General features: G+C 44.2%; 1 long non-coding RNA gene across 1 annotated transcript; it reads left to right on the top strand.

The window, feature by feature from the left end:
* Positions 1 to 4939: 4939 nt before the first annotated feature.
* LOC136492276 (uncharacterized) lies at positions 4940 to 5796 on the top strand. The gene is made up of 3 exons (XR_010768115.1): positions 4940 to 5129; positions 5200 to 5304; positions 5397 to 5796. It is a non-coding gene; the product is annotated as an uncharacterized lncRNA (long non-coding RNA).
* Positions 5797 to 9050: the final 3254 nt, after the last annotated feature.

Consider the following 9050-nt stretch of genomic DNA (forward strand, 5'->3'; position numbering starts at 1 on the left):
CTAACGGTCCGACCAATTGATCGGTGGAGAAACCCGAGCACCAGGTGGTCCGATCACCTGGACGATGATCATGCAATACAAATATATAGAACGGGTAGTACATGATGTAAAAATATATGAACTCCGGAGAAAAATCAGCAATGACGATGAAATAGCGTAAGTAGCTCGGCGATCAGTTGGTGTGAAGATGTATTTAATATAAACCGTCCGAACAGTTAGTGTGTAGCTGAGTCTCCAGCCCTAACTAGCCCATTAACCATAACGTCGAGCGCGGAGCCCGTGTACGTGTAGGAGAAACAGACGTTGCTAAGGAGCCGCTGCCGACCACCCGTAACGCAGAGGGCAGACGCTCGTGCACGTGTAGGGAGGAGCCGGAGATAGGGCCGTCTCTGAAGGCGTCCGAACATCAACAGGATTGTTCGGGGGTTCGGAAAATCGTTTGGAGAGCAAACATGGAGAAAATAGCTTGGAGAAACATTATGACGATTAACGAAGATTGGAGAATATTTAGAAAAATATTAAAGCGTGACTTAGCTTTAGACAGAACGTCTGGTCGGCGGCGTATGGCGCTATCTGGTCGGCGAGAGGATGGACGTCTTCAACCTGGTTGGCGAATCTGCCCCTCAGGGCATGTTGGTAAGCGGCGGCGGCGGCATTGGTGAACCCGAAGGGTAGGGCCATAACCCCTGAAGTTTTCCCAGCAACCTCCGATAGATCTGGATCGGAGGGTGGTCGGCGCTGAACTAGAGTGTCCAGAGCCGATTCGGCGATGGAGAGGCAATCGACGAGTTTCAGACCGCCCCGATCGATGGATGCGATTAGATCGTCGTTGTTGATCTGCCTTCTCTGGTAGCGAGGAAGCGGGCGACGAGTTGTTGATGAAGGCGACCTCGGAGGCGGTTTCGAGATCGGATCTGCAGTCGCAGGTGTGGGGGTCATCGACGCAGAATCGATCTGCACCGGCTCGATGAGCTCTCCGACTCTATCAGCGTTGACGATCCACGAGATCGATCCAACCGTGAAGATCTGGCCAGGCTGCGGGAGGAACGAAGAGCCTGTGAAAAAAGTCATCTTGTTAGACAAGGAAACAGCACGCAAGCCCCTATCTGGCGCGCCAACTGTCGACAGAATATCGTCGGCAGTCCTCCGAGGGGTATCCCACAAAGATAGATTGATCGACAGGGAAGCGTGAGATCAAGAACAAGAAAGCAACAGAGACACGAGTTAGACAGGTTCAAGTCGTTAGTATGACATAATACCCTACTACTGTGGTCTATTGGTTTGTATTAGCTATCGTATGATATTCCGTGACTGCAGATGTATGTATCTTGATATATCTTGTCCGCTAGGGGACATCTGCCTCTCCTTATATACTCTGGAGGGGTAGGGTTACAAGAAAAGTATCATATTTGGTATTATACAATATCTTGTGGTGCATGCCGAGCAGCGCCGTGCACGCCTTGATCTTGTGGGCTGATCCACCTCTGACGGTGCGGCCCATGTCTTCTCGAGTCTACCGGGGGCCATACCCCCACAATGATCGAGACCACACTGGATCTTTGATGCACACCAGCTTGCCATAGCTTCACTACTTCCTGAGTCCTGACAGTCGGTCTCAAGCCAAACCTTCTGAATCCCAGCCTGAAGCGCCAATGCTAGGCCGTCCCGGCAGGCTAATGCCTCCATGCTTAGAGCATCCAGGCAGTGGTTGTACCAGTGTGCGCTGCCTCTAATAAAAGCACCAGTGTCATTACGCAGCACAGCACCTGTTGCTCAAGGCTCCATCGGTGTTACATTTAACCCATCCCGATGGCGGCTTCTCCCATCTCGGTTCAGCAATTCCAACTTCCTTTGGTGTCTGCTGGATCTGAACCTGACCGAGATTAAATGCCAAGTCAATCGCCCACTGAACCGCTGCTCGGATTGGTGAGGATTGCTCACCGTGTCTTATTCTGTTTCGCTGCATGCAAAGCGAGTACATACCAATAATAATCGTTGCTTGACTTCGCTCTGAACCAGCCCTCCCCTCGATCAGGTCGTGTGCCCAGGTTTCAGGATGTAAATGCGGGAGTTTGATACCTGTAGCAACAATAGTCTGAGTCCAGAAAGCTTTAGCGATCGTACAATCACCGGCACATGCCCGATGGATTCCGAATCCGATCCACAAACTTCGCAATGCGCTGTTGGCTCAATATGTTTGCAGTGTAAAATTTGATGAGAAGGAAGGAATTCATGGAGAACACGCCACCAGAAGACTTTGATTTTCGGTGCTATCTTCAGCTTCCAAACCTTCTTCCAGACATTACTTCCTGAGGTGCTTGCATCCTGTACATTTGTCTCCTTGACGCGCGCCATATCAAGTAATCTGTAGGCGGACCAGACAGAGTAAACTCCGTGTTTCTCTGGTTCCCATGCCCACATATCTTCATACTGAAGTCGAGCCGGCGTACGTAAAATGGCTGCAGCATCCACAGGAACGAAAGATTGTCTGATAACATCCTGATTCCACTGTCCGTTTTCCGACAACAGCTCAGACACCCGCTAAAGATCAGCTATTCTGATCCACCTTCTATTCTCATCTTCAATATACAGTATTGTCGTCTTCGGTTCCTTTCTGAAAGACTGGAACTGAAAGATAAACTAATATTGCTCGTCTTCGGTTCCTTGTTTCATGCAGGGCCATTCCTTTGCAGCCAATGCCGGTGTTGTTTCCAAACTAAGGCGCGCCCCTCCCCAAACCGCACGCCCATTTTCCTCAAGCATGCCATCACCGGCACCGCGGCATTCCCTTCACCTGCCCCACCGGACCGCCGCGCTGCCACGGCAGCGCCGACCGCCTCATGACACAGCCTGCCCGGCGACCCACTGAGCTCCATGGAGACCTGTCGAGATCGCGTTCCTCGGCGCCACCTCCATCCCCAACCCGCGGTCGTAGCCGGCCACCCCGCTGCCGGAGATCCCCTTCCTGCATGCGTCAACGCTGCCCCCGCCTCCTCCGGCGGCGCCGGTGCCACAGAAGCAGAAGCACGGCAGCGGCAAGCAGCGGTCGCATCCGGGGCGCCTCATGCGGTCAGTGCGTGCGACGTTCCTGTCGTTCCCGGCCATCCAGGCGCCGTCCTGCCACGGCATGCCGTCGCTGCACCACCTCCCGGGCCTACACGACGCGGGGGGCGTCCGCACTACGTGAAAAACAGTTTGTAGCAACGGGGCTTTTTTTAGGGGCGTCTGGCATTGGAGCAGCCCCTACAGTGACGTGCTCGGGCTCCAGCACAGCAGCCGACCCCTACAGTAGGGGCGGCTGGTAATACGAGCCACCCCTACAAATACGTTGTTTGACGATCCGAAGTACCGGGTTTGCCCCCCACCAGGCGTCTGCTGCGCCGCTAACATTGCCCCCATGCGCTAACCCACTCTCTAGCCGCCCCCACGCTACGCCGGGTGCCGGGGGGCTTCACCGGGACCTTCGTCGCTCACCAGCGACGAGCGAGATCTCGCGACGATCAGCCACCAGGTTCGTCCGCCCCTGCCTTCCTTCCCTTTCCCGCTACACGAAACCGAGCTCCCCAACCCTAACGTAAGCTATTTGCTATCTGTGCCTCCCTGCGCGCGGGCCGTAGTGGCGGCGGGATTCTGGCGCTTGGGTGGCTGCGGCTGGATCCAGGTGCGCGGGCCGCAACGCCGTGCGGGATTCTGGGGCAGCCGTGGCGACGACGGCTAGTTCCTGGCGCGCGGCCCACGGCGGCGGCTAGTTCCTGGCGCGCGGCCCACGACGGTGGCTGGTTCATGGCGTGTAGGCGGCGATGGCGGCTGAATCCCGGCGTGCAGGCTACAGCCCGGCCATCGCAGGCCTCCTCCATGGTGCGCCGCGTGCTCATGGGTAAACCCACCTCGTAAGCACGAGCAACTCCGCTCTGCACGCCGGCATTACTCTCGTCTCCTGTAACCCCGTACCGCTTTGAGCCTACATCTAACCCCTCTTGCGCGTCTCGCGCTGCAGGAACCCGCGCCTTTGCCATCACGTCAGCTGACGCGGGAGGGTGAGCGACGCTTCCTCCTCGCGCTCTCGACGCTAAGTAGGTCATCTTCCTCCAGGTTATAATCGCTTTTCGCGGTTGTTTTCATTGGGACTTGCTGTAGGTGAACAAGACGATACTAGGATTCATAAGTTTTAGTTTTTATTTTTTAGTTTCATTGTTAATCCAGCAATGAAGATTCATATTGGTAAATTCACTCTGGCTAGTCCTACTATAATCTCATCTGTTACCAGTACTACTATGATTGTGCTTAGTGTAGCATGTCCTATGGAGCACCTGGGGACTGAATTCATAAGTATGCAACCAACGTTGGCGACTTTGACTTCACTCTATGATTGGTTTTGTGTTGTCACAGAAAACTTTTTTGCCCACTTCTCTGTGAGCATTTATTTAGCTCACGGCTGATGTTGGAGCAATCTCTAAAATTTGTGTTTGATACTTATGTGACCTTGGAATCTCAAACCACACTGGATGTAATCGATAATTTTTTTGTTTTGATGCTTACATAACCCTTCAAATCCCAATCCATATTGGATGATAGCTTCCATTCCAATATCAATCTAGAAAAAAAACCTAATCATTGGACATCAACATACTTACTGGCATAGAATATCTTATAACCTTTTGCTCTACTAAAGTGTTATCTTTATGAGCACTGCAATGTTTATGAGATATCATTTTTTTGGTGGAAGTATCCCTTTTGACTTATCTATGTATAAACTTGTGAATCTGACATCTATACTTTTCAGACTTCACATCCATTTGCTTCTGTTATGTGTACAACTGTCACAGGAGATAATAACACATTCATATTTCCCCCTTTCATTTAGGAAACTCTTTTCTGATTCCAGAGAAGTTCATAGTTGCTGCTTACTACTTGAAGAGCATCCATATGATGGATTTTGGTTGCCTGGCGAATATGGTCTCTATTTTGGTAAAAACCTTTTTGTTTGGCAAACTATATCAATGTTTCACTCTATTGACTTCTTTTTTATTTTTAGCTAGTATTCTCTTATTTATGTTGCCCGTACATTTTTGGAGGACCAATATGGCTAGTAGGTTACCGAAGCTTATATCTTTTGTCATCCTTTTCAGGTTGGTTTCCTTGACTTTTGTCATCCATTTTTAGGTTTGGTGTTAACATTGTTGTCGGTCTCCTAATTAGGGATGGGAGATGGGGAATAGTAGGGCCTTGCAGAATTAAGCATCAGGATCCTTGCCTTCTCCCAAGACGTTGTCTCCTAATTCTTATAGGAAGTATCTACTACAGGTGAGATTATCATCTGCTGCTGCAGTACATGCAGTTTCTATTGTAATATGTATTGTGCCTATTTGAACACACTTCTGTGGAATCTTGGTCAGGCCACGGGTACCATGTCGCCAAGATGGCATTTGCTCAGGGAGCGAGCTTCCATTCATGGCAGCATCAACCAGGTATTCCTAGAGTTAGACAAGGCTTATCGTGGTTTACATTTTGTTTATTGTAGTTTTAGTATACCGCTTAGCGTGCCCTGGAAGAATTTAGTTTAAGAAATCAAATGTTCATCCTAAGCTGATATGAATGATGTCACTGTGTGAAACTCATAGTTTTTAAGGCGGTAAGGTGAGGTGCGGCGCTCCACCCCCTTCTAGACGCCTAGGCGAATTAACCGAAACCTAGGTGTGAAAACAATCTGCATCAAGGTGCTGAAGGGCGGAGTGTATTTTCCATTAGCCTCAGGTACCTATGTCTATTTAATGATGGATTGTATATATTCTTGTGAATTTGACTTGTAATGGTAGTTTATATAATGCTCTTGTGCTTGTGGTCAGATTTGAATTATATATGTTCTGGTCAGATTTGAATTATATATATGTGTGTGTGTGTGTATATATATATATATATATATATATATATATATATATATATATATATATATATATTCTCGTCGAATTTGAATTATAAATTTGAATTTTTTTTACGAAAAAATATACTATAGGGGTGGTTCAAATCGATTTTGTAGAGGCGGCTGGTGTTACCAGCCGCCCCTACACACCGCCCCTACAAGATTTGTAGGGGCGGCTGGTAACACTAACCGCCTCTATAAATCGATTTGTAAATGCGGTTCCAAATTAAGGGTTGCCTTCGTATCTTCAAATAAGTTTATTGCAAGAATAAATTCAACGAATTATCCAATGATACTCATTATGAAATATAAATATTAATATTTTTTATATCTAGTCAAAGTTAAAAATGTTTGACTTATCGGAAAGTGAGAATGACACTTAATTTGGGACGGATGGAGTAGATGTTACCCTTTCATGGTGGCTTCTTCTCTACCCCTCTATAATACACCAAAATTTCTTTTACTACAACCATCCTCTCGGTCATGTCTCATCTAAGTCCACCCAAATTTGTGTACCAAAATAATCCAACTTCATACAAATGAATGACCTGTATCTCCCCCCAAGCCTTCTTCTCTTACTAGTAGTGTGCCCGTGCTAACGTTATGGTAAAATACAAAAGAAAATAACATTTGTAAAAAATAAAATCAATAATCAGACCTTACTAAGATTCATGTCTTACATATTGTATAACTAAATATTTTTTGTCGCATCATAAAAGTCACATAGCGACTGGTCCTTTGATGAGGCGACAACATTATTTGGACTCACCCACCGACGACTTTCTCCATCCCCACATTGTTTTAACTTGAGGCTACAAAGAAAACAAACATTTTTGTCATTTGAAACACAGTAAAGAAATAGGTGTTTGTGTACTATTTACTTATCACATCACCATGCTAATCTATTAACCGACTATTTGACAAAAAAGTGACTATATTGTTTAGAAATCTTCCTATGAATTACCTAGGTCACATGGTCAATAGAGTAATTCCATAGCAATACTCCATGTAGTTGATCATCCATAAACCACAACTTACCATGTGCAAAAGTGAAAACTAATGTGTAAGTGATATGGATACCGTTGCAAGTCTGGCAATGGCACACACAACAAGTCAGATGATCTTTTATCTATCTGTTTCCATTCTCTCAGTGATCTTATCTATAATTGGCCAAGATGTCACTTTAATAATATCCGTTCATTTATCTAGGTACAGTTGTGTATGCTGTGCTGCAAATTTTATTACTCTTTCCGGTTCTTTTAACTATTGTGACTGAAACACCCAGATTTAGAAAGGAATATTAAAATTAAAACATAATATAAAATTGCATATTAATCATTAAGCCCTATCGTAGTTTTGAGATTTTGATGGTATGATAATTTTTCTCCGAAAGAATCCAAGACATGTATCTCACGTTTTGTAGCATTCACACCTCCTAGGTACCGGTGAAACTTCTAAATATTAATTGAAAGGAACACCTGCACTAATAGAGTTTTATCTCGATTTTTTCTATCTTTAAATTAACAAAATTAACATCTGTTTGATTTTATATACTCCCCCCGTATTAAAAAATGAAGTCATTTTGGACAAGGTTTGGGTCAAACATTGGAAATATAAATCATGAATAACTTTTAAGTTGTTGAGTTTGGAAATGTGAAAACCATACAAATAGATTTGTCTTGAAAAATACTTTCATAAAAATATACATATATCACTTTTCGATAAAATATTTTTTATAAAAATAAGAAGTTAAAGTTATACTTTGGAGATCCGTGTCGCTGTCCAAAACGACTTTATTGTTGAGTATGGAGAGAGTATATAATAATGATAATTATGGCAGCGATAAGCTTATCATATCATCAGTATAACTACTTTTCGACCCTTGTATCAACTACATCATCTTTATAGTTCAATGCCACCTTAGGGTCTTGGTCACGTTTTAGCAAGCTAGAAATAAATGTATTTTCCAAATAAACATCTCCACATTCTCTATGTTGTAGGTGTTCTTTATGCTGGACATAATGAATATAAGCACTTAGGACCTACAAATTTTTAATTTGACAGTAAAGAATTGAACCTAGATATTTACTATACATCATCAATCAATGCAAAAGACAGTCTTAACCATACTTATAGCACCATTCACTTGCTCGTCCTGTCAGAAAAGACAATCTATGTCATCTATATTTACCCAATTATTATCGATGTTGATGAATACCCTTTTTGGTGTTGCCTTTCATGTATTCAATTATATCAGCATCTTCTTTTGTGCTCTCGTAATTTACAGAGAAATTATTTTTATTAGTTAATTCCCAAATAAGTAAAGAAGATATAATTGAAGACCACTCACCTTGAGGATGGAACTTTTGCATTGTTTGACTTCTTAGGTTTGTTATGTCGGGATGATGCCTTCATCTATGTGTTCAAGACTATCGACTTCACATCCTCGTCAACACGCTTCATGTACTCCTGTTCTAGCTCAACTATTTCTTCAACATCATCTTTGATCGGCCCTTCTGCTACAAATACTAGAACAAGACAAGTACGAGAAGTGTGCCGATGAGGATGCGAAGTCGATAGTCTTGAACACACAGATGAAGGCATCATCCTGACATAATAAACCTATGAAGTCAAACATTGCAAAAGTCCAGCCTCGACATGAGTGGTCTTCAATTGTATCTTCTTTACTTATTTGGGAATTAGGTGATAAAAATAATTTATTTGTAGATTATGAGTGTACAGAAGAAAATGTTGATATAATTGAATACATAAAAGCAACACCAGAAAAAAAGGGTACTCGTCAACGTCGATAATAATTGGGTAAACAGGGATGACATGGATTGTCTTTTCCGTGTACAGTGAGCAAATGAATGTTGTTGTAAGTATGTTTAAGACTGTCTTTTGCATTAATTGATGTATATCAAATATCTGGGTTCAATTCTTTACTGTCAAATTAAAAATTTATAGGTCCTAAGTGCTTATATTCATTGTATCCGGCATTAAGAACACCTACAATATAGAGAAGGTGACGATGTTTATTTAGAAAATACATTTATTCCCAACTTGCTAAAATGCGATGGAGACCCTAAGGTGGCACTGAACTATAAAGATGATGCAATTGATACAAGGG

This window comes from Miscanthus floridulus, chromosome 1 (genome assembly GCF_019320115.1).
Source record: "Miscanthus floridulus cultivar M001 chromosome 1, ASM1932011v1, whole genome shotgun sequence".
Classification (NCBI taxonomy): domain Eukaryota; kingdom Viridiplantae; phylum Streptophyta; class Magnoliopsida; order Poales; family Poaceae; genus Miscanthus; species Miscanthus floridulus.